Raw genomic sequence first — 24,709 nt, 5'->3', positions numbered from 1 at the left:
GACGATGCACGGGTGTGTCTGTGCCCCTTCGTGTTGTGCCTTCATCCACAAGGTTGCCTTCTAAGGGGTGTCCAGGCATCGGGTTCTTATCAAGAGCAGACCGGGCAATCGGAGTCTTTTGGCATGTGGCACCACCCACGAGGCTACGTCTCGAACTTCCTCGTGAGACCGGCATCATCCTGAGGTGCGCCGTTAAGGTCGGGAAACCCTTGCAGACAAAGCAGGGGAATCGACCCTCCTGTCGTGATCAGGAGGGGAGAAGGCGCTCAAAAGAAATGGTGCCGGGAACTTCGGTGTTCCCCTCAAGTGAGACCGGTATGTTGGGGAACTTTTGGGGTTGCATCAAGGGTGCCAAGTACTGTTTCGCACTTCAAGATGGAACGTGGGACTACTCTTGAGACGCTGTAGCGTGAAAGTGCCTCATATTGCGATGATGGGGGAACCACTTGGTTTTTCTCGAGTTACGGCGGGATTCTAGAGTTACGACGGGGATTTCAGGCTTCCTCTTGTGTTGGCCCAGGGAAGTCCAATCTTCAATTCGAGTTGCGAGGGAGAGCAGGGGATTGCCCACGAGTCACTGTAGGGAAAAAGAGACCTCATCTTGGCTTGTGTCCAGGATCTAATGTTCCTCTCCAGGGGCGACAGGGATCTCGGGGTTGCATTCCAGACTCACCCGGGGAGTCAGGCCTCATCTCGAGGGGAAGAAAATGACTCCACTCTCCTCTCGAGTCGCGACGGATATCTCTTGGAGCCCACTGAGTGGCCTACAGGGAGCCAAGCTTCCTGTGGATTTTGGAGAGAGGACTCGGTATTGCTCTCCAGGCCATGCAGAAAAAGAAGGCCCTCATCTCGCGATGACAGGGGCATCTCGTGGGTTTTCTCGAGCTGAGGCACAAGTGTGGTGTTTCCCACGTGGTAAGGCTGGGAGCTCAGGGAGCATCTTGTGTGGCGCCAGGGAAGTCAGGTCTCCATGCGTGTGGCGAGGGGGAGTGCGTCATTGCTCTCTTGTCATGATAGGGGATTTGGACCTCAAGATGCATTGAAGAAGGACTCTCAAGGTCTTTCTCAGGTTGTGGCAGGAAACCATGGGTTCCCTCAACTCATGCATGTTACGTCAGGGAGCTTCTCAGGTGCCTCTGAGAAATCAGGGATACTGTGGAGTTGGGAGTGACCTCTCGGAACTCCACTGGGTTTGGTGAAATGGAAAAAGGCCTCATCTCTAGATAAAGCAGGAACATCAGGTTTCCTCTTCATTTCTGACTCGGATCGCATGTTCCTGCAGAGTTGGGAGAGGAGAGTCAGGACTCATCTTGTGTGGAGGAATGGAAATCCGCTTGCATCTCGAGTTCTTCACGGGGTGACAGGCCTCTTGTAGAGCTGTATGTGGAACCTGTGGGTTTTCCCGGACGATGCACAGGGGTGTCAGTGCCCCTTTTCTTGTACCTTCATCCACAGGGTTGTCTTCAAAGAGGTGTCTGGTCATCGGGTTCTTCTCAAGAGTGTACTGGGAAATCGGGGTCTTTCAGCATGTGGCACCCCCCACGAGGCCACGTCTTGAAATTTCCCATGAGTCCAGCTTCATCCTGAGGTGCGCCATGAATGTCAGGAACCCCTTTAAGTCAAAGCAGGGGAATCGACCCCCTTGTCGCTATCAGGAGGGGAGAAGGGGCTCAAAACAAGTGGTGCCGGGAACCTCGGTGTTCCCCTCAAATGAAACCGGTGTGTCGGGGAACATTTGGGGTTGCATTAAGGGTGCCAAGTAACATTTCGCACTTCAACACGGAACGTGGGACTTCTCTTGAGACGCTGTAGCGAGCACGGGCCCCATCTTGTGATGACAGGGGAACCACGTGGTTTTTCTCGAGTTGCAGCAGGGAATTCAGGCTTCCTCTTGTGTTGGCCCAGGGAAGTCCAAATTTCCATACGAGTTGAGAGCTAGAGCTGGGGGTTGGTTCCAGTTATTGCAGGGCAAAAGAGACCTCATCTAGGCTTGTGTCTAGGACCTAATGTTCCTTTCAAGGGGCAATAGGGATCTTGGAGTTGCATTCCAGATCCTCTCGAGGAGTCAGGCCTCTTCACGAGGGTAATGAATGGACACCCCTCTCCTCTTGAGTCGCGACGGGTATCTCTTAGAGCCCATTGTGTGGCCTAAAGGGAGTCAAGGCTCCTGTGGAGATTGGAGAGAAGACTCGGGATTGCTCTCCAGGCCATGCAGGAAAAGAAGGCCCTCATATCGTGATGACGGGGGCGTCTTGTGCGTTTTCTCTAGGTGCGGTGCCAGGATGGGGTTTCTCACAAGATACGATGAGGAGCTCAGGGAGTCTCTCGTGTGGTGACAGGAAAGTCAGGTCTCCATGCATGTGTGGAGGGGGAGCGCGTCATTGCACTTGAGTCATGGTAGGGGCATTGGGCCTCAAGAGGCGTTGAAGAACGACTCTCAAGGTCTTTCTCCGGTTGTGGCAGGAAACCCTGGTTTTTCTCGACTTGTGCTGGTGACCTCAGGGAGCTTAACATGGTGCCTCTGAGAAGTCAGGGATTCTGTGGAGTTGGGAGGAGCCTCTCGGGACTCCACTGGGTGTGGTATAATGCAAGAGGGCCTCATCTCGTGTTGAGGAAGGAACCTCAGGGTTCCTCTCCATTTCAGACTCCGATCTCAGGATTCCTGCAGAGTTGGGACAGGAGAGTCAGGCCTCGTATTCTGTGGAGAAATGAAACTTAGCTTGCCTCTCGAGTTGTCCACGAGGTAACAGGTCACTTGTCGAGCTGTATGTGGAACCTGCAGAATTTTCCAAAAGATGCACGGGTGTGCAGGGCCCCTCCTTGTTGTGCCTTCATCCAACAGGATGCATTCGAAGAAGTGTACAGGCATCGGATTCTTATTAATAGCTGACCGGGAAATGCGGTCTTTCCGCATGTGGCACCACCCACGAGGCTACATCTCCAATTTCCTCGTGAGACCGGCCTCATCCTGAGGTGCGCTGGGAAGATCGGTAACCCCTTCCAGACAAAGCAGGAGAATCGACACTACTGTTGCAATCAGGAGGGGAGAAGGGACTCAAATGATGTGGTGTGGGGAACATGGGTGCTCCCCTCGAGTGAGGCCTGTATGTTGGGGAACTTTGGGGTGGCATCATGGGTGCCAAGTACCGTTTTGCACTTCAGTCGGAACGTGGGACTTCTTTTGAGACGCTGTGGCGGGCAAGGGCCTCATGCTGCGAAGACGATGGAACCACGTGGTTTTTCTAGAGTTGCAGCGGGATTCTCGAGTTACGATGGGGATTTCAGGCTTCCTCTTGTGTTGGCACTGGGAAGCCCAAACTTCCCTTCGAATTGCGAGGGAAAGCTGGGGGTTGTGCTCGAGTCACTGCAGGGCCAAAGAGACCTCATCTAGGCGTGTGTCCAGGACCTAATAGTCCTCTCAAGGGAAGACAAGGATCTCGGAGTTGCACTCCAGACTCCCCCGGGGAGCCAGGCCTCGCCTCGAGGGGAAGCAAAGGACTGCGCTCTCCTCTCGAGCGCGACGCGGATCTCTTGGAGCCCATTGAGTGGCCTCAAGGGAGTCAAGCCTCCTCTTCAGTTTGGAGAGAGGACTCGAGATTGCTCTCCAGGCCAGGAAGGAAAAGAAGACCCTCACCTCGAGAGGACAGGGGCGTCTCAGGGTTTCCTCGAGCTGCGGGGCCAGTGGGGGTTTTCTCACGAGGCACGACGAGGATCTCAGGGAGCCTCTCGTGCGGTGCCAGGGAAGCCAGTTCTCCATGCACGACACGAGGGGGAGCGCGTCATTGCTCTCTAGTCCAGGGAGTGGACTAGGGCCTCAAGACACGTTGAAGGACTCTCGAGGTCTTTCTCGTGTTGCGGCGGGAAACCCTCGTTTCCCTCGACTTCTGCCGGGGCCCTCAGGGAACTTCCCAGGGTGCCTCTGAGAGGCTAGGGATACTGTGGAGTTGGCGGGGCATCTCGGGACTCCACTGGGTCTGGCGCAACAGAAGAGGGCCTCACCTCGAGGGGAGGCAGGAAGCCCAGGCTTCCTCTCCATTTCGGACTCCGACCGCAGGGTCCCTTCAGAGTTGGGACAGGAGAGTCAGGCCTCGTCTTGTCTGAGGAAGGGAACCCCGCTGGCCTCTCGAGTTGCTCAGGGGGTCTCAGGCCCCTCGTCGAGCTGTGTGTGGAACCCGCGGGTCTTTGCGGACGATGCACGGGGGTGGCAGTGCCCCTTCGTGTTGTGCCTTCACCCACAGGGTTGCCTTCGAAGAGGGGTCCGGGCCTCGGTTCCTTCTCAAGAGCGGACCGGGGAATCGGGGGCGTTCGGCATGTGGCACCACCCACGTGGCTCGTCTCGAGTTTCCTCGTGAGACCGGCCTCATCCTGAGGTGCGCCGGGAAGGCCGGGAACCCCTTCAAGACCACGCAGGGGAATCGACTCTCCTGTCGCGATCCGGAGGGGAGAAGGGGCTCAGATGAAGCGGTGCCAGGACCCTTGGTGTTCCCCTCGAGGGAACCCGGCGTGTCCGGGGACTTTTGGGGGTCGCAGGAAGGCTGTCAGGGACCGTTTCGCCCTTCAGGGCGGAACAGGGGACTTCCCTGATACCCCGACGCGGGCAAGGGCCTCATCTTGCCAAGAGGTGGGAACCACGTGGTTTTTCTCGAGTTGCGGCGGGATTCTCGAGTTACGACGGGGATCTCAGCCTTCCCCTTGGGTTGGCCCTGGGAAGCCCAATCTTCCCCTCGAGTTGCGAGGGAAAGCTGGGGGTTGCGCTCGAGTCACTGCAGGGCCGAAGAGACCTCACCTAGGCGTGTGTCCGGGACCTAATATTCCTCTCCAGGGAAGGCAGGGATCTCGGGGTTGCATTCCAGGCTCCCCCGGGGAGTCAGGCCTCGTCTCGAGGGGAAGCCAAGGACTCCGCTCTCCTTTCGAGTCACGGCGCGGGTCTCTTGGAGCCCCCTGACCGGCCTCAAGCGAGTCCAGCCTGCTCTTCCGTTTGGAGAGAGGACCCGGGATTGCTCTCCAGGCCATGCAGGAAAAGAAGGCCCTCAGCTCGCGAGGACGGGGGCGTCTCAGGGGTTTCCTCGAGCTGCGGCGCCCGTGGGGGTTTTCTCCCGAGGCACGACGAGGATCTCAGGGAGCCTCTCGTGCGGCGCCAGGGAAGTCAGGTCTCCATGCGCGTGGCGAGGGGGAGCGCGTCCTGGCTCTCGAGTCACGGGAGGGGACTAGGGCCTCGAGACGCGTTGAAGAAGGACTCTCGAGGTCTTTCTCGGGGGGCTGCGGGAAACACTCGTTTCCCTCGCCTTCTGCCGGGGACCTTAGGGAACTTCCCAGGGTGCCTCTGAGAGGCGAGTGATCCTGTGGAGGTGGCGGGGCCCCTCGGGACTCCGCTGGGTCTGGCGGAACGGAAGAGGGCCTCACCGCGAGGGGAGGCAGGAACCTCAGTCTTCCTCTCCGTTTCGGACTCCGACCGCAGGGTCCCTGCAGAGTTGGCACAGGAGAGTCAGGCCTCGTCTTGTCTGAGGACGGGAACCCCGCTGGCCTCTCGAGTTGCTCAGGGGGTCTCAGGCCCCTCGTCGAGCTGTGTGTGGAACCCGCGGGGCTTTGCGGACGATGCACGGGGTGGCAGTGCCTCTTCGTGTTGTGCCTTCACCCACAGGGTTGCCTTCAAAGAGGGGTCCGGGCCTCGGGTCTTCTCAAGAGCGGACCGGGGAATCGGGGGCGTTCGGCATGTGGCACCACCCACTTGGCTCGTCTCGAATTTCCTCGTGAGACCGGCCTCATCCTGAGGTGCGCCGGGAAGGCCGGGAACCCCTTCCAGACCACGCAGGGGAATCGCCTCTCCTGTCGCGATCAGGAGGGGAAAAGGGTCTCAGAGGAAGCAATGCCGTGACCCTCGGTGTTCCCCTCAGGGAAACCCGGCGTGTCGGGGGACTTTTGGGGGTCGCAGGAAGGCTGTCAGGGACCGTTTCGCCCTTCAGGGTGGAACAGGGGACTTCCCTTGAGACGCCGTCGCGGGCAAGGGCCTCATCTTGCCAAGAGGTGGGAACCACGTGGTTTTTCTCGAGTTGCGACGGGATTCTCGAGTTACGACGGGGATCTCAGCCTTCCTCTTGGGTTGGCCCTGGGAAGCCCAATCTTCCCCTCGGGCTGCGAGGGAAAGCTGGGGGTTGCGCTCGAGTCACTGCAGGGCCGAAGAGACCTCACCTAGGCGTGTGTCCGGGACCTAATATTCCTCTCCAGGGAAGGCAGGGATCTCGGGGTTGCATTCCAGGCTCCCCCGGGGAGTCAGGCCTCGTCTCGAGGGGAAGCCAAGGACTCCGCTCTCCTCTCGAGTCAGGACGCGGGTCTCTTGGAGCCCCCTGAGCGGCCTCAAGGGAGTCCAGCCTCCTCTTCCGTTTGGAGAGAGGACCCGGGATTGCTCTCCAGGCCATGCAGGAAAAGAAGGCCCTCAGCTCACGAGGACGGGGGCGTCTCAGGGGTTTCCTCGAGCTGCGGCGCCCGTGGGGGTTTTCTCCCGAGGCACGACGAGGATCTCAGGGAGCCTCTCGTGCGGCGCCAGGGAAGTCAGGTCTCCATGCGCGTGGTGAGGGGGAGCGCGTCCTGGCTCTCGTGTCACGGGAGGGGACTAGGGCTTCGAGACGCGTTGAAGAAGGACTCTCGAGGTCTTTCTCGGGGGGTGGCGGGAAACCCTCGTTTCCCTCGCCTTCTGCCGGGGACCTTAGGGAACTTCCGAGGGTGCCTCTGAGAGGCGAGGAATCCTGTGGAGGTGGCGGGGCCCCTCGGGACTCCGCTGGGTCTGGTTCAACGGAAGAGGGCCTCACCTCGAGGGGAGGCAGCAACCTCAGGCTTCCTCTCCATTTCGGACTCCGACCGCAGGGTCCCTGCAGAGTTGGGACAGGAGAGTCAGGCCTCGTCTTGTCTGAGGAAGGGAACCCCGCTGGCCTCTCGAGTTGCTCAGGGGGTCTCAGGCCCCTCGTCGAGCTGTGTGTGGGACCCGCGGGTCTTTGCGAACGATGCACGGGGGTGGCAGTGCCCCTTCGTGTTGTGCCTTCACCCACAGGGTTGCCTTCGAAGAGGGGTCCGGGCCTCGGGTCCTTCTCAAGAGCGGACCGGGGAACCGGGGGCGTTCGGCATGTGGCCCCACCCACGTGGCTCGTCTCGAATTTACTCGTGAGTCCGGCCTCATCCTGAGGTGCGCCGGGAAGGCCGGGAACCCCTTCCATTCGAAGCAGGGGAATCGCCTCTCCTGTCGCGATCAGGAGGGGAGAAGGGGCTCAGAGGAAGAAGTGCCGGGACCCTCGGTGTTCCCCTCGGGGGACTTTTGGGGGTCGCAGGAAGGCTGTCAGGGACCGTTTCGCCCTTCAGGGCGGAACAGGGGACTTCCCTTGAGACGCCGTCGCGGGCAAGGGCCTCATCTTGCCAAGAGGTGGGAACCACGTGGTTTTTCTCGAGTTGCGGCGGCATTCTCGAGTTACGACGGGGATCTCAGGCTTCCTCTTGGGTTGGCCCTGGGAAGCCCAATTTTCCCCTCGAGTTGCGAGGGAAAGCTGGGGGTTGCGCTCGGGTCACTGCAGGGCCGAAGAGACCTCACCTAGGCGTGTGTCCGGGACCTAATATTCCTCTCCATGGAAGGCAGGGATCTCGGGGTTGCATTCCAGGCTCCCCCGGGGAGTCAGGCCTCGTCTCGAGGGGAAGCCAAGGACTCCGCTCTCCTCTCGAGTCCCGACGCGGATCTCTTGAAGCCCCCTGAGCGGCTTCAAGGGAATCCAGCCTCCTGTTCAGTTTGGAGAGAGGACTCATGATTGGTCTCCAGGCCATACAGGAAAATAAGGCCCTCATCTCGCGATGACCGGGGTGTCTCATGTGTTTCCTCGAGCTGCCGCGCCAGTGTGGGTTTCCTCACGAGGTACGATGAGGAACTCATGGAGCCTCTCGTGCAGTGCCAGGTTAGTCATTTCTCCGTGCGCGTGGCGAGGGGGAGCGTGTCATGGCTCTCGAGTCATGGTAGGGGAATCGCGACTCAACACATTTTGAAGCACTCTCGAGGTCTTTCTCTAGTCACGGCAGAAAACCCAGGGTTCCCTCGACTTGTGCCTGTGACCTCAGGGAGCTTCTCATTGTGCCTCTGAGAACTCAGGGATACTGTGGAGTTGGTAGGGGCCTCTCGGGACTCCACTGGTTGTGGTGCAATGGAAGAGGGCTTCATCTCGAGTGGACGCAGGAACCTCAGGCTTCCTCTCGGTTTCTGACTCGAATCCCATGGTCCCTGCAGAGTAGGGACAAGAGAGTCACACCTAGTCTTCTGTTGAGGAATGGACCTTCGTTTGCCTTTCGAGTTGTTTACAGGGTGACAGGCCACTTGTCGAAATGTCTGTGGGACCTCAGGTTTTTCTGGACGATGCACACGGGTGTCAGTGCCCCTTCGTGTTGTGCCTTCATCCACAGGTTTTCCTTCAAAGAGGTGTGCTGGCATCGGGTTCTTTTCAAGAGTGGACCGTGAAGTTGGGGTCTTTCGACATGTGGCACCACCCACGAGGCTACGTCTCGAACTTCCTCATGAGACCGGCCTCATCCTGAGGTGCACCCGGAAGGTCGGGAACCCCTTGCAGACAGAGAAGGGGAGTCGACCCTCCTGTCGCAATCAGGAGAGGAGAAGGGGCTCAGATGAAGTGGTGCCGGGAACCTCGGTGTTCCCCTTGAGTGAGTCTGGTATGTCGCGGAACTTTTGGGGTCGCATCAAGGGTGCCAAGTACCGTTTCGCACTTCAGGATGGAACGTGGGACTTCTCTTGAGATGCTGTAGTGGACAAAGGGCCTCATCTTGCGATGACGAGGGAAGCACGTGTTTTTTTCGAGTTGCGGTGGGATTCTCGAGTTACGACGGGGAATTCAGGCTTCCTCTTGTGTTGGCCCAGGAAGTCTAATCTTCCATTCGAGTTGCCAGGGAGAGCTGGGGATTGGGCTCCATTCACTGAAGGGCAAACTAGACCTCATCTAGGCTTGTATCCAGGACTTAATGTTCCTCTCCATAGGCGACAGGTATTTGGGGTTGCATTCCATACTCACCCGGGGAGTCAGGCCTCATCTCGAGGGGAAGCAAAGGACTCCACTCTCTTCTCGAGTCGCGACAGGTATCTCTTGGAGCCCACTGAGTGGTCTTTGCTCTGTAGGAGAGCTCTAGTGTTCATAAGCCTGTACATAAGTGAACACAGACATTCTGTGTGCATGTTGCTGCATACCCAAAATAGGGCCACAAGGAGCCTCATGCTCTCCATGCGGCGCGGAAGCTGTGCAGCCACGCAGCAGCTGAAGAATCCAACCAATTGCTCTTTTCTTACCTCTGACAGAGCTCGCATTGCCGTAGCCCTTGGCAGTTTGGAAACACTGGACCCTAACCCCTCTCAAAGTAGGCCTGGGTTCTAGTTCGAATAGAAAGTCAATAGCGGAGCTGAGGACAGCAACGAGGCAGTCATTTATCATACACTCCTGCAGCCTGCTACTACAGGGACACTAACGCCAGAAGCTAGGAATGTCTTTGCAAGGTGCGCAAAGGACAAGGGAGAACCTCGACCCTGACTCTAGTATTTCAGTCCCCTGAGCAGATCTGAGGTTCTCCCGCTGTAGAAGCTAACCCATTCCTTTCAAATACAGGCTTCCTAACACAGGGCCAGTTGGCTGCTTGCTCTTCCACGAAGCAGGCTTCCTTAACTTGCAAACTGCGAATTCCGCTTAACAGCCTGGAGGAAAATCGCTTCTTGGAAGATTTTTTTCAGAGGCTGTATCCCCGGAGCTGGGGCCAAGCTAGGGGACCCATACTGACAAGGGAAGGCAAAACCACATCCAATGTCTTTGCTCTGGAGGACAGCTTTGGTGAGCCTAAGTCTTTCAGGAATATTTCTGGCTCCAACAGAGTCAAATTCTGTGTGTGAAGCTGCACAGCCAAAATAGGGGAACAGAGAGCCTGATTCTCTCTGTGTAGCTTTGAAGCTGTCATTCAAACAACAGCTTGAGAATCCATACAATGTTCTCCCTTACTGCTAAGAGAATTCTCATTGCTGTCGTCCTTGACAGTTTGTAGAAATCTGCACCCTAACCCTTCTCCAAGTAGGCCTAGGTCCTAGCTCGGAACAACAGGCAACGGCGGAGCTGAGGCCAGTAAGGCACAAGTGAGGTCTCACACACTCTTGCAGCCTGATCGTCCAGGAGCAGTAAGGCCTCTTTTTCCCTGCAGGAGGCTCGCTTGCCTTGCCTCCTGTGAACTGCATTTCCCAGCCTGGGCGCAAAGCTGTTCCTGGAGATTTTTTCTCAGGGGCTGTTTCCCTGGAGCTGGGTCGGACCTCGGGGGCCCAACTCACAGGGGAAGACAAAACCACATGGACAGGTCTATGCTCTGTAGGAGAGCTCTAGTGAACCTCATCTCTCAGGAACATTCTTGGCTTCTACAGAGACACCTCTGTGCATGAAGCTACACACCCAACATAGTGGCAAAGGGAGTCTGATTCTCTCCGTGGGTGCTGATGCTTTGTGGCAAAGCACCTGCTAAGAATCCATCCGCATAGGCTTCCCTCACCTTGACAGAGGTCTCATTGCTGTAGTCCTTGGCAGTTTGGAAAGAAGCAGACCCTTACCCTTCACCAAGTAGGCCCTTGTCCTTGTTTGAATGGAAAGGCAGTAGCTGAGCTGAGGCCAGTAAGGCGCCAGTCAAGTCTGACATATTCCCGATGCCTGCTCCTTCATGGAAAATAACGTTAGAATCTGGGAATGTCTTTGCAAGGCTGGCAAAGGGCAGTCAGGAACCTCGACCCTGCCTCTGGAATTTCTATCTTCTCAGCACATCTGGTGGTCTCGGTCAGGAGAAACTAACCCATTCCTTGCAAATATAGGCTTCCAAACACAGGCCGGTTGGCTGTCTCTTCTTGCCGAAGGAAGCTTGCTTATCCCACCTCCTGCGAACTCCGCTTCCCAGCCTGGGGGATAAGAGGTTCTTGGAGATCTTTTCTCAGAGGCTGTTTCCACGGAGCAGGGGCCGATCCTGGAGACCCACACGCACAGGGGAAGGGAAAACCGCATGGATAAGTCTTTGCTCTCTAGGAGTGCTTTAGTGAACCTCAGTCTATGCGGAATGTTCTTGGCTCCAATGGGGACATCTCTGTGTGGGAAGCTGCATACCCAACATAGAGACACAGAGACCTGATTCTCTCTGTGCAGCTTTGACGCTGTCGTTCAAACAACAAATTGAGAATCCACACAATGCTCTCCCTTACCACTGAGAGAGTTATCATTGCTGTAGCCCTTCGCAGTTTCTGGAAATCGGCACACAAACACTTCTCCAAGTAGGCCTGGGTTCAAGTTCAGATGAACATGCAATAGCGGAGCTGAGGCCAGTAAGGCACCAGTCAGGTGTCACACACTCTGGCAGCCTGCTCCTCCAGGGACAGTAAGGCCTCTATTTCCCTTCAGGAGGCTCGCTTGCCTTACTTCCTGTGAACAGCGTTTCCCAGCCTGGGCGGAAAGCAGTTCCTGGAGATGTTTTCTCAGGGGCTGTTTTCCCGGAGCTGGGGCGGACCTCGGGGACCCAACTCACAGGGGAAGGCAAAACCAAATGGACAGGTCTATGCTCTGTAGGAGATCTCTAGTGAACTGCCGGGGTCCAGCCCCAGCTGATCCAGGGTATTCGAAGCAGAGATGGCGTAGGCGAGGGTCAGGGAACAACTGCTTAATTAAACGTTAATTAAGGATATAAAGAGTAATAAAATGAGGATAGCTCAGTAGGAAAATTCAGTGGAGAAAAGAGGCTGAGTAGCTTGGTTTACGCGGGGGACCAATAAAACTTCAAGACAAGAAGCTTGCACCACTTACGTAGGCCGCAGGCGTCCTTCCGTTCTCCCGAAGGAGAGGAGACACTGAGGCCTCCCCGGTCGGATCTTAGAAGCCCAGGCACAATTAGTAAGCTTGGTGGGTTCCGCGCTCCAGATGGAGACTCAACCAGAGTGAGAGAGAGAGAGAGACATGGGGAGACCAGTATTTTGAGAAACTGATCCCAATTCTTTATTTTCCATGGTCTACTTTTATACACTGAGATGTTATGCAAAAGTCACGTGGGGTCAGCAGTCCTGACTTTTATCAAAGTCAGGTGCTTCATACAAAAGTATACAGAGGTCTTAGGGGTGTTACATCATCTTCCGGCCGGGGGGCCTGCTGACAATTTACGACCCTCTCCTTGTGACAGCGGTCAGTCAACCAGGACACTTATTTCTCCAGGGGTGATTATTCTTAAAACAGACGCCACCCAAATAAAGTTACATTCCTATAGGGTGAGGGTGTAGTGGGTTTTAGTTAAGGAAAGAATTTACTTAGCCTAAGGTCTAACGTGATTTATATCAAAAGTTAATACTTATTTCTTCTATATATTCATTAATGTGTATAAGGGCAGGGGATGTGGAGACTTAGCAGTAAACATCAGCTCAACAAATGAAAAACCCTTCACCAATATGATTTCTAATCAGCCCATTATACTTATACTAATAATTTTCTAACTTTTCTAAGGAACCTGTTTTTAGAAGGTTTAAAGCATCTCGTGCCTCTCATGGTTGAGAGGCTGTGAGCAATCACATGTGGCCGGACAAGCCTGTCAGGCAGGCTAGAGAACCTTCAGAGGAGTTTGTAGGTTAAAACACTCTTGTCACACCCAGGGGTTTTTATCAACTGGAGCTCTAGGTTAACTCCTTCTCCGAAAGAGGTGGTGGGGGACAGCCCCCCGTAAAGTCAGAGGTGTAGGTGAGAGCACAAAGTAGTAAGGTAGGCAGGCTCTGGTTATGGGGGTAGATGCTCGAGGATTTCCAGGGGGACTCCTGAGGCTCGATCCCACCTTTGCGTATGTCGAGCCTCCTTCCTCATGACCTTTGCCATGGGCGAAGTGCCTCACTCTGGCCCCCAACAGTGAACCTCCTCTCTCAGGAACATTCTTGGCTCCTATCGAGACACCTCTGTGTGTGTAGCTACACACGCAATGTAGGGGCAAAGGGAGCCAGATTCTTTCTGTGGGGTGCTGATGCTTTGTGGCAAAGCACCTGCTTGAGAATCCATCAGCTTACGCTTCCCTCGCCTTGACAGAGGTCTCATTGCTGTAGCCCTTGGCAGTTTGGAAAGAAGAGGACCCTTACCTTTCATAAAGTGGGCCCTTGTCCTAGTTTGAAAGGAAAGGCAAGAGCTGAGCTGAGGCCAATAAGGCGCCAGTCAAGTCTGACATATTCCCGAAGCCTGCTCCTTCATGGAAAATAACGCTGGAATCTAGCAATGTCTCTGCAAGGCTGGCAAAGGGCAGTCAGGAGCCTGCACCCTGCCTCTGGAATTACCGATTTCTGAGCAGATCTGGAGGTCTCCTTTATTAGAATCTAACTCATTCCTTCCATATTGAGACTTCCAAAAACAGGCCGGTCGGCTGCCTCTTCGTGCCCGAAGGAGGCTTGCTTTTCCTGCCTCCTATGAACCCAGCTTCCCAGGCTCTGGGAAAAGCGGATCTTGAAGATCTTTTCTCAGGGGTTGTTTCCACGGAGCTGGGGCTAAGCCTGGAGACCCAAACTAACAGGGGAAGAAAAACCACATGGACAAGTCTTTGCTCTCTAGGAGAGCTCTAGTGAACTTCACTCTGTCACGAACATTCTTGATTCATATGGAGACACCCCTGTGTGCGAAGCTGCGTACCCAACATGGGGGCACAGAAAGCCTGATTCTCTCTGTGTAGCTTTAAAGGTGTCGTTCAAAAAACACCTTGAAAATCCATACAATGCTCTTCCTTACCCGTGACAGAGTTCTCATTGCTGTAGCCCTTGGCAGTTTTTAGAAATCCGCACCCAAACCCTTCTCCAAGTAGTCCTGGGTCCTAGTTCGGAGGAACATGCAATGGCGGAGCTGAGGCCAGTAAGGCACCAGTCAGGTCTCACACACTCTGGCAGCCTGATCGTCCAGGGACAGTAAGCCCTCTTTTTCCCTGCAGGAGGCTCACTTGACTTCCCTCCTGTGAGCTGCATTTCCCAGCCTGGGGGAAAAGAGGTCCCTGGAGATCTTTTCTCAGGGGCTCCTTCCCCGGAGCTGGGGAGGACCACGAGGACCCAACTCACAGGAGAAGGCAAAAGCACATGGACAGGTCTATGCTCTGTAGGAGAGCTCTAGTGAACCTCATCTCTCAGGAACATTCTGGCCTCCTATAGAGACACCTCTGTATGTGAAGCTACACACCAAACATAGGGGCAAATGGAGCCTGATTCTCCCCGTGGGGTGCTGATGCTTTGTGGCAAAGCACCTGCTTGATAATCCATCCACTTAGGCTTCCCTCGCCTTGACAGAGGTCCCATTGCTGTAGCCCTTGGCAGTTTGGAAAGAAGAAGACCCTTACCCTTCATAAAGTAGGCCTTTGTCCTAGTTTGAATGGAAAGGTAATAGCTGAGCTAAGGCCAATAAGGTGCCTGCCAAGTCTGACATACTCCTGTAGCCTTCACCTTCATGGAAAATAACTCTAGAATCTGGGAATGTCTTTGCAAGGCTGGCAAAGGGCAGTCAGGAACCAGCACCCTGCCTCTGGAATTACCGACTTCTGAGCAGATCTGGAGGTCTCCTTTAGGAGAAGCTAACCCATTCTTTCCAAATAGAGGCTTCCAAACAGGCCGGTTGGCTGCCTCTTCGCGCCCGAAGGAGGCCTGCTTTTCTCGCATCCTATGAAGCCCTGTTCCCAGCCTCTGGGAAAAGCGGATCTTGAAGATATTTTCTCAGGGGTTGTTTCCATGGAGCTGGGGCCGAGACCAGAGACCCAATCGAACAGGGGAAGGAAAACCACATGGACAAGTCTTTGCTCTCCAGGAGACCTCTAAGTGAAACTTACTCTGTCAGGAACGTTCTTGACTCCTATGGAGACACCCCTGTGTGTGAAGCTGCGTACCCAACAAGGGGGCACAGAGAGACTGATTCTCTCTTTGCAGCTTTGAAGCTGTCGTTCAAACAACAGCTTGAGAATCCATAGAATGCTCTCCCTTACCTCTGAGAGAATTCTCATTGCTGTAGCCTTTGGCAGTTTTTACAAATCCGCACCCAAACCCTTCTCCAAGTAGGCCTGGGTCCTGGTTTGGATGGCCATGCAATGGCGGAGCTGAAGTCAGTAAGGCACCAGTCAGGTGTCACACACTCTGGCAGCCTGCTCCTCCAGGGACAGTAAGGCCTATTTTTCCCTGTAGGAGGCTCGCTTGCCTTGCCTCCTGTGAACTGCATTTCCCAGCCTGGGCAAAAAGCGGTTCCTGGAGATCTTTTCTCAGGGGCTCTATCCCCAGAGCTGGGGTGGACCTCGGGGACCCATCTCACAGGGGAAGGAAAAACCACATGGACAGGTCTATGCTCTGTAGGAGACGTTAGTGTGTCTCATCTCTTAGGAACATTCTTGGCTCGTACAGAGACACCTCTGTGTGTAAAGCTACACACCGAACATAGGGGCACAGGGAGCCTGATTCTCTCCGTGGGGTGCTGATGCTTTGTGGCAAAGCACCTGTTTGAGAATCCATCCGCTTACGCTTCCCTCGCCTTGACAGAGGTCTCATTGCTGTGTCTCTTGGCAGTTTGGAAAGAAGTAGACCCTTACCCTTCACCAAGTAGGCCCTGATCCTAGTTTGAAAGGAAAGGCAATAGCTGAGCTGAGGCCAGTAAGGCACCCGTCAACTCTGACATATTCCCGATGCCTGCTCCTTCATGGAAAATATTGCTAGAATCTAGGAATGTCTTTGCAAGGCTGGCAAAGGGCAGTCAGGAACCTCGACCCTGCCTCTGGAATATCTATCTTCTGAGCAGATCTGGAGGTCTCCTTCTGGAGAAGCTAACCCATTCCTTGCAAATAGAGGCTTCCAAACACAGGCCGGTTGGCTGCCTCTTCCTGCCTGAAGGAGGCTTGCTTTTCCTGCCTCCTATGATCCCTGGTTCCCAGCATGGGGGAAAAGCAGATCTTGGAGATCTTTGCTCAGGGGTTGTTTCCACGGAGCTGGGGTTGTGCCCAGAGACCCACACATACAGGGGAAGGCAAAACCACATGAACAAGTCTTTGCTCTCTAAGAGAGCTCTAGTGAACCTCAGTCTTTGACGAATGTTCTTGGCTCCTATGCGGACACCTCTGTGTGTGAAACTGCGTACCCAACATGGCGGCAGAGAGCCTGATTCTCTCTGTGCAGGTTTAATGCTGTCGTTCAGAAAACAGCTTGAGAATCCATACAATTCTCGCCCTTACCTCTGAGAGAGTTCTCATTGCAGTAGCCCTTGGCAGTTTGTAGAAATCTGCACCTAAACCCTTGTCCAAGTAGGCCTGAGTCCCAGTTCAGAGGAACAAGCAATGGCGGAGCTAAGACCAGTATGGCACCAGTCAGTTTTCACACACTCTGGCAGCCTGCTCCTCCAGGGACAGTAAGGCTTCTTTTTCTCTGCAGGAGGCTCACTTGCCTTACTTCCTGTGAACAGCTTTTCCCAGCCTGGGCGAAAAGCGGTTCCTGGAGATCTTTTCTCAGAGGCTCTTTTCTCGGAGCTGGGGTGGACCTCGGGGACCCAACTCACAGGGGAAGGCGAAACCACATGTACAGGTGAGCACTCTGTAGGAGAGCTCTTGTGAGCCTCATCTCTCAGGAACATTCTTGGCTCCTGTAGAGACACCACTGTTTGTGAATCTACACACCCCACATAGGGGCAAAGGGAGCCTGATTCTCTCCGTGGGGTGCTGATGCTTGGTGGCAAAGAACCTTCCTGATAATCCATCCGCTTATGCTTCCCTCGCATTTACGGAGGTCTCATTGCTGTAGCCCTCGGCAGTTTGGAAAGAAGAAGACCCTTACCCTTCATAAAGTAGGGCCTTGTCCTACTTTGAATGGAAAGGCAATAGCTGAGCTGAGGCCAATAAGGCACCAGTCAAGTCTGACATATTCCCAAAGCCTGCTTCTTCAGGAAGATAACTGTAGAATCTAGGAATGTCTTTGCAAGGCTGGCAAAGGGCAGTCAGGACCCTGCACACTGCCTCTGGAATTACCGACTTCTGAACAGATCTGGACGTCTCCCTTAGGGGAAGCTAACCCATTCTTCCAAATAGAGGCTTCCAAACGCGGGCCGCTTGGCTGCCTCTTGCTCTCTGAAGGAGGCCTGCTTTTCCCGCCTCCTATGAACCCCACATCCCAGCCTCTGGGAAAAGCGGAACTTGAAGATCTTTTCTCAGGGGTTGTTTCCACGGAGCTGGGGCCGAGCCTGGAGCCCCAAACGCACAGGGGAAGAAAAACCACATGGACAAGTCTTTGCTCTCTAGGAGAGCTCTAGTGAACCTCACTCTGTCAGGAACGTTCTTGTTTCCTATGGAGACACCCCTGTCTGTGAAGCTGTGTACCGAACATGGAGACACAGAGTCTGATTCTCTCTGTGCAGCTTTGAAGCTGTCGTTCAAACAACAGCTTGAAAATCCATACAATGCTCTTCCTTACCCGTGACACAGTTCTCATTGCTATACCCCTTGGCAGTATTTAGAAATCCATACCCAAACCCTTCTCCTAGTAGGCCTGGGTCCTAGTTCGGAGGAACATGCAATGGCGGAGCTGAGGCCAGTAAGGCACCAGTCAGGTCTCACACACTCTTGCAGCCTGATCGTCCAGGGACACTAAGGCCTCTTGTGCCTTGCAGGAGGCTCGCTTGTGTTACCTCCTGTGAACTGCGTTTGCCAGCCTGGGGGAATAGCGGTCCCTGGAGATCTTTTCTCAGGGGCTCCTTCCCCTGAGCTGGGGCGGACCTCAGGGACCCAACTCACAGGGCAAGGCAAAACCATATGGACAGGTCTATGCTCTGTAGCAGACTTCTAGTGAACCTCATCTCTCAGGAACATTCTTGGCTCCTATAGAGACACTTCTGTGTGTGAAGCTGCGTACCTAACATAGGGGCACAGACAGCCTGATTCTCTCAGTTCATTTTGACCCTGTCGTTCAGAAAACAGCTTGAGAATCCATAAAATGCTCTCCCTTACCGCTGAGAGAATTCTCACTGCTGTAGCCCTTGGCACTTTGTAGAAATCCGCAGCCAAACGCTTCTACAAATAGGCCTGGGTCCTAGTTCGGAGGAACAGGCAATGGTGGAACTGAGGCCAGTAAGGCAACAGTGAGGTTTCACACACTCTGGCAGCCTGCTCCTCCAGGGACAGTAAGGCCTCTTTTTCTCTGCAGGAGATTCGCTTGCCTTACTTCCTGTGAACAGCGTTTCCCAGCCTCAGCGAAGCAGTTCCTGGAGATCTTTTCTCAGGGACAGTTTCCCCGGAGCTGTGGCAGACTTCGGGGACCCAACTCATTGGGGAAGGAAAAACCACATGGACAGGTCTATGCTCTGTAGGAGAGGTTTAGTGAACCTAATCTCTCAGGAACATTCTTGGCTCCTATAGAGACAACTCTGTGTGTGAAGCTACACTCCCAACATTGGGGAACAGGGATCTTGGTTCTCTCCGTGGGGTGCTGATGCTTTGTAGTAAAGCACCTGCTTGAGAATCCGTCCTCTTAGGCTTCCCTCGCCTTGACAGAGGTCTCATTGCTGTAGCCCTTGGCAGTTTCAAAGAAGAAGACCCTTACCCTTCATAAAGTAGGCCCTTGTCCTAGTTTGAATGGAAAGGCAATAGCTGAGCTGAGGTCAATAAGGAGCCAGTCCCCTCTGACACATTCCCGAAGCCTGCTCCTTCATGGAATATAACTCTAGAATCTTGGAATGTCTTTGCAAGGCTGGCAAAGGGCAGTCAGGAACCAGCACCCTGCCTCTGGAATTACTGACTTCTGAGCAGATCTGGAGGTCTCCTTTAGGAGAAGCTAACCCATTCCTTCCAAATAGAGGCTTCAAAACACAGGCAGGTTGGCTGCCTTTCGTGCCCGAAGAAGGCTTGCTTTTCTCTCCTCCTATGAACCCCAGTTCCCAGCCTCTGGGAAAAGTGGATCTTGAAGATATTTTCTCAGGAGTTGTTTCCACGGAGCTGGGGCCGAGCCCGGAGACCCAAAGCCACAGGGGAAGGCAAGACCACATGGAGACGTCTATACTCTGCAGCAGATCTCTAGTGAACCTCATCTCTCAGGAACATTCTTGGCTCCTATAGAGACACCTCTGTGTGTGAAGCTGCATACCTAACATAGGGGTTCTCTCTGTTCATTTTGATGCTGTCGTTCAGAAAACAGCTTGAGAATCCATACAATGCTCTCCCTTACCGCTGAGAGAATTCTCACTGCTGTAGCCCTTGGCACTTTGTAGAAATCCGCACCCAAACGCTTCTCCAAGTAGGCCTGGGTCCTAGCTCGGATGAACAGGCAATGGCAGAGCTGAGGCCAGTAAGGCAACAGTCAGGTTTCACACACTCTGGCAGCCTGCTCCTCCAGGGACAGTAAGGCCTCTTTTTCTCTGCAGGAGATTCGCTTGCCTTACTTCCTGTGAACAGCGTTTCCCAGCCTCAGTGAAGCGGTTCCTGGAGATCTTTCCTCAGGCACAGTTTCCCCGGATGTGTGGCGGACCTCGGGGACCCAACTCACAGGGGAAGGCAAAACCACATGGACAGGTCTATGCTCTGTAGGAGAGGTTTAGTGAACCTAATCTCTCAGGAACATTCTTGGCTCCTATAGAGACAACTCTGTGTATGAAGCTACACTCCCAACATTGGGGCACAGGGAGCTTGATTCTCTCCGTGGGGTGCTGATGCTTTGTGGCAAAGCACCTGCTTGAGAATCCATCCTCTTAGGCTTCCCTCGCCTTGACAGAGGTCTCATTGCTGTAGCCCTTGGCAGTTTGCAAAGAAGAAGACCCTTACCCTTCATAAAGTAGGCCCTTGTCCTAGTTTGAATGGAAAGGCAATAGCTGAGCTGAGGCCAATAAGGAGCCAGTCCCGTCTGACACATTCCCGAAGCCTGCTCCTTCATGGAAAATAACTCTAGAACCTAGGAATATCTTTGCAAGGCTAGCAAAGGGCAATCAGGAACCAGCACCCTGCCTCTGGAATTACCGACTTCTGAGCAGATCTGGAGGTCTCCTTTAGGAGAAGCTAACCCATTCCTTCCAAATAGAGGCTTCAAAACACAGGCAGGTTGGCTGCCTTTTCGTTCCCGATGGAGGCGTGCTTTTCTCTCCTCCTACGAACCCCAGTTCCCAGACACTGGGAAAAGCGGATCTTGAAGATATTTTCTCAGGGGTTGTTTCCACGGAGCTGGGAGTGAGCCCGGAGACCCAAACGCACAGGAGAAGGCAAGACCACATGGACAAGTCTTTGCTCTTTAGTATAGCTCTAGTGAACCTCACTCTGTCAGGAACTTTCTTGATTCCTACGGAGACACACCTGTGTGTGAAGCTGTGTGCCCAACATAGGGGCACAGAGAGCCTGATTCCCCCTGTGCAGCACTGAGTCTGGGCGGCTAAGCAACAGCTGGGAATGCAGCCTCGGGCGCTTCCCTTCCCTCTGACAGAGCTCTCCTTCGGGCCTTAAGCCCTCTGCAAGGAGGCATGGATCATAGGTGCAAAGGGAAGGGAAGAGCGGAGCTGAGGCCAGTAAGGCGCCCGCCAGTCACGTCTCCCCCACTTCCGCAGTCTGTTCCTTCCCCTGCGCGAAAGCTGGAAGCTGGGAAGGGCTTGGCGAGGCTCGCTCAGGCAGAGCGGCCTCTCGACAGGGGCTCTGTCCTATCGCGCCTGGGCACAGATCTGCAGCTCCGCCGGTGTGAAGCTCATTCGGTCCTTTCCAATACAGGCTTGCAAGAACCCGCCGACGGCCTAACTCATCTCTCCCGCGTGCTGGGACTGGGCATCCAGGCCTGGGCACAAAGCACTGCCTGGAGCTCTTTGCTAAGGGGCTGGTTCCCCTACGCTGGGGCTGTGCTAGGGAGCCCAAACGCACAAGTCAAGGCTCCAAAACACATCCACACGTCTCTGCTCTGCAACAGAGCTCCAGGGAAGCCCAGTCTGGCAGGCGCTTTCTGGGCACAAACGGAGGAACACTCTGGCTGTGGAGCTCCCTCCTCAAGACTGGGGCACTAGGACCCTGATTGCCTCCGTTTAGCGCTGAGTCTGGGTTGCCTAGCAACAGCTTGGGAACGCAGCCTGGGGCACTTCCCTTCCCTCCGACAGAGCTCTCCTTGCGGTAGGCCTTGGTAGTTTGCATACAGTAGGGCAATAAGCCCTCTGCAAGTTGGCCTGGCTCCTAGGTCCAAAGGGCAGGCCAGAGCGGAGCTGAGGCTGTCAGGCTCCAGACACATCTCCCACACTCCTACATCCTGCTCCTACCCGGGCGTGAACGCTAGAAATTGGTAAGGTACCGGGAGCGTGGCAGGGGCGGGGCGAAACAGGGCGGCGCGGGTCGGGGTTCCGATCGGGAGGGGGTGGGGGGCGGTCCCAGTTGTGCTCTCGGGGGTCCCCACTGCGGCTGGAAAGGTACCGGGAGCGAGGCAGGGGCGGGGCGAAACCGGGCGGCGCGGGGCGGGTTTCCGGTCGGGAGGGGGTGGGAAGCGGTCCCAGTAGTGTTCTCGGAAGTGGCCACTGCGGCTGGAAACGCGCCGGGAGCGCACCGGGGCGGGGTAAACTCCGGCTGCGCGGGTCGAGATTACGATGGCTGGAGGTGGGGGTCGGTCCCAGTTGTGCTCCCGGGGGTCGCCACTGCGGCTGGGAACGGCCGGGAGGGCGGCAGGGGCGGGGCGAACCCTGGCGCGAGGGGAGGGGGTCCGGATGTGGCGGGGGTTGGCTCTTGGCGGGGATGGGGAGGGCTTCCCAGTTGTGCTCTCGGGGTCTCCACTGAGGCTGGGAACACCCATTTCGTCCGCTCCTGGGTCCCCAAGGATCGCCATCCCGTGGGTGCAGCGGAGGGCTGTGGACCACTGGTAAAGGCACTGGGACTGCGTGAAGCAGGGAACCACGTATTCCGCCGCCTGTTGGTACATTCTCGGAGCTCCCCAACCTGGCGGTCGCAGAAAGGCCTCGCCTTTGGGGTCAAGGCCTTTACCGCTCCACCCCTTGGCTGAAAAATCTGCGAGTCTGCGCGGGTTTCCCAAGCAGCCTAGTGTCCGCTAGAAGTCCAAGGGACAGAACCCTGAACTCTGGCCGGCTGGCCCAGCCCTGCTTCTGGCACTTTGTAGGCAAGCGGGCCCTTGAGCACCTACTGGGATGGGAAAGCGAAGGGTCCACGGATTGCACCCTAGAAACTTAGTAGGGTGCATGGATTTCAAACCCTGGTGGCCGCCCAGGCAGCAAAGAAGGGGGGAGGGTACCTTGCTGCCCTTTCATGTCAGAATCTGTGGCTGTCCTGCTGCGTGGGCCTTTTCATGGGGACCCTGTGGAAGAAAAGTTTGGTGTTTTGGAACTGAATAATTAGAACGTGTAAAAAGTTTAAATTATGTGGTGGTGTAATTAAAACAAAACCAGCTCCAAGTGTTTTTCAAATGGAGGTCCTACTATTGAAGGCCTGTTTCCTTCCACTGTGGCATTTATCAAGAAGTGTGCGGGATATTTTTTTTTTTTTAAGAAAAGTGTTCGAAGTGAGGGAAACAGGAAACCCAGAGGTGCCCCTGTAGTTTGGGGAAGGCCTAAGGAGGTCACTTGGAAATGCTGCTTGCTGTGGGGTGGGGCAGATTGGCTGTGCAGGCTTGTCCTTTGCATGCATGTTCTTGTGTGTGGAAACCCAGCTCGGAGCCATCTCCTGATGTGTAAGCATTTCGCAGACAAACCTTGAGCTAAGCAATGCATTTTTTCCTGAGGAAATGTTTGTCATAAGTGATATAAATATCCTATGTATTTCCGCTAGACTCTGGCTTCAGGTCGGTTCCCCGAAACGGCTCAGAAGCAACTTGAACAAAACAGTATGTTTTCCTCCTAGCTTGTTCTCCTTATCTATATTAAGGAAATGATATATTTGCCTTGAATACTGCCTTTCTTCAAGATTCAGGTCTATCAAATTTTGGCCCGGGATGACTCACCTGCTGCCAATGTTATCTCAAGGCATATCGTGGGGGAGGGGCCTGGTGCCATTCCCTGAGACAGTGCCTTTCTTTCCTTAGCTGACTGCTAGTGCCTGTAGAATACCTGGCTAGAGCCCAGCAGGGCGTACATCCAGCCTCAAGACTAAGTTAGCAGCTTTCTCTATATCTTTTATACTTTAATAACAATTGATGACACAAAAGCTCTGAGCGATCAAACCATATCGAATATTTATTTCAGATTGAAGATGCATTCCATGTGATTGCCATCTTAAGTCTTTCCATCATTATGGGATATCTGTCCATGTATTCAGGATAGTTTTCAGCCAGGGTGTATAATTTCCAGTGTGCCAGTCTTGTCATCGTCATTAATACATGGCAAAGTGTTGTATTCATGTTGACATTATTGAAAGGGAATTTTTTAAAATTCCTTTTCAGACAATTATCTGCTAATGTATACAGAGAAAACTGTGTAATCATTCGTTTTTATCAGTTTGGACAGCTTGATAGTTTCTTTAATTTCTTTCCTTTTTCATATTTAAGATTTTCCGGGCACATACATGTACTACCTCACCCCTAAACTCAGTCATGTGTTCAAAGAACTTCTGTCCTTATTTTTTGCAACATTGAATTCGTTTTGACTATGCTGGGTCTCTGCTGAAAGATGGAAGTCGCTAGGACCTATGGACTGCAGTCTGCCATCTCTTACTGACCTCTTGTTGACCTCTGCAGAATCCTGCTTGGTGGGAGCTTGTAAGTTCCTTGTTGCTTACCAGGACCTCCTGTGGTAAGTGTTTTCACTTCTCTGTTGCCTGCTAAGGGTGGATGGTCATTGTCATCCCAAAGATAGCTAGAAGTCAATTATTTAGGCAGGCTTGTGCATAGATATGGGAGAAGGCAATGGCACCCCACTCCAGTACTCTTGCGTGGAAAATCCCACGGACAGAGGAACCTGGTAGGCTGCAGTCCATGGGGTCGCTAAGAGTCGGACACCACTGAGCGACTTCACGTTCATTTTCACTTTCATGCATGGGAGGAGGAAATGGCAACCCACTCCAGTGTTCTTGCCTAGAGAACCCCAGGGACTGCGGGACCTGGTGGGCTGCGATGTATGGGGTCGCACAGAGTCGGACACGACTGAAACGACTTAGCAGCGGCGGCGGCGGCAGCAGCAGCAGAAGCAGTGCATCGATATCAAAAGGGTTGCGAACAGTCAGGTAGGATCACATATGTCACCGTGAAACACTACTTCTCCACGTAGCCAAAGCTAACCAAAGATTTCTGTCCTAGGTCAACCTAGAAGAGATCACTTAAGAGGTAAAGAAACTGAAACTCCATTAGCAAAGGCAGTTCAACCTCTCAAGAAAACTCGTGCTAGGCACAGAACTCTTTCCTGGGGGTCCACTTTCCCTACAACCTCCTTATCCCATTCTGTACCCATTCCTTTGCTTCCCCCATCCTGAAACTGCCACCTGGAAGACAGAACTACTTCGTTTTCCTTCCTCAAGTGCCATTGCATTCCACATCCCTTCGTGTAATAACAAGTCATGCATTTCCCTTCAGCAACCAAGAACTGACTTTTATATTGGCATTCGATATAGCGCGCCACCCCCCACCAACAAGAACAGAACAGAACAAAACAAAACAATTGCTTTCTTACATTTAACATGTCAGGATGGTGCCAGACACTATTCATGGAGAGTCAAAAATCTCTTTTGTTTCTGTGTAAAAGGGAGGTCCTTTCAAGTCGTGAGT

The 24,709-nt window shown here is 54.1% G+C and overlaps 1 long non-coding RNA gene across 4 annotated transcripts in view; it reads left to right on the top strand.

The window, feature by feature from the left end:
• Positions 1–21,058: 21,058 nt before the first annotated feature.
• The window catches only part of LOC129657449 (uncharacterized), a 36,670-nt gene continuing 33,019 nt past the window's right edge, over positions 21,059–24,709 (top strand). Inside the window, exons 1-2 of one of the 4 annotated variants that reach the window (XR_008716734.1) lie at positions 21,059–21,295; positions 23,687–23,741. This is a non-coding gene — a long non-coding RNA (uncharacterized LOC129657449). Of the gene's footprint in view, positions 21,296–21,485; positions 21,604–23,686; positions 23,742–24,709 lie in introns of those variants that run through there. The other 3 variants (XR_008716736.1, XR_008716731.1, XR_008716735.1) reach the window with 3 other exon arrangements.

Source organism: Bubalus kerabau, chromosome 1, assembly GCF_029407905.1.
Source record: "Bubalus kerabau isolate K-KA32 ecotype Philippines breed swamp buffalo chromosome 1, PCC_UOA_SB_1v2, whole genome shotgun sequence".
NCBI lineage: Eukaryota > Metazoa > Chordata > Mammalia > Artiodactyla > Bovidae > Bubalus > Bubalus kerabau.
The sequence above is the reverse complement of the archived record's forward strand: the minus strand, read 5'-3'. Positions and strand labels throughout refer to the sequence as shown.